The 306-nt window shown below is 68.3% G+C and overlaps 1 protein-coding gene across 2 annotated transcripts in view; it reads right to left on the reverse strand.

The window, feature by feature from the left end:
* Positions 1-306, reverse strand: part of LOC132186501 (GDSL esterase/lipase 1-like) — a 5,290-nt gene that overhangs the window by 2,711 nt on the left and 2,273 nt on the right. The gene's annotated exons all lie outside the window — the stretch shown is intronic.

Consider the following 306-nt stretch of genomic DNA (forward strand, 5'->3'; position numbering starts at 1 on the left):
CCCGCCCGGGACCTGACCGGGATCCGGTGAGGTCCCGAGCAAGTCCCGGGCAAGTCCCGGCGAGGTCCCGAGCAAGTCCCGGGCAAGTCCTGGCGAGGTCCCGAGCAAGTTCTGGGTGGGTCCTGGTCAAGTCCCAGGCGGGTTCCGGTCAAGTCCCGGCGGGGTCCCAATCAAGTCCCAGCAGGGTCCCGGTCAAGTCTCGGGTAGGTCCCGAGCAAGTCCCGGTCCGGTCTGGGTCAAGTCTTGGGCGGGTCTCGGCGAAGTACCGGGCAAGTCCTGAGCGGGTCCCGGTCAAGTCCCAGCAAG

Source organism: Corylus avellana, chromosome ca7 (genome assembly GCF_901000735.1).
Source record: "Corylus avellana chromosome ca7, CavTom2PMs-1.0".
In the NCBI taxonomy this organism is placed as follows: Eukaryota; Viridiplantae; Streptophyta; class Magnoliopsida; order Fagales; family Betulaceae; genus Corylus; species Corylus avellana.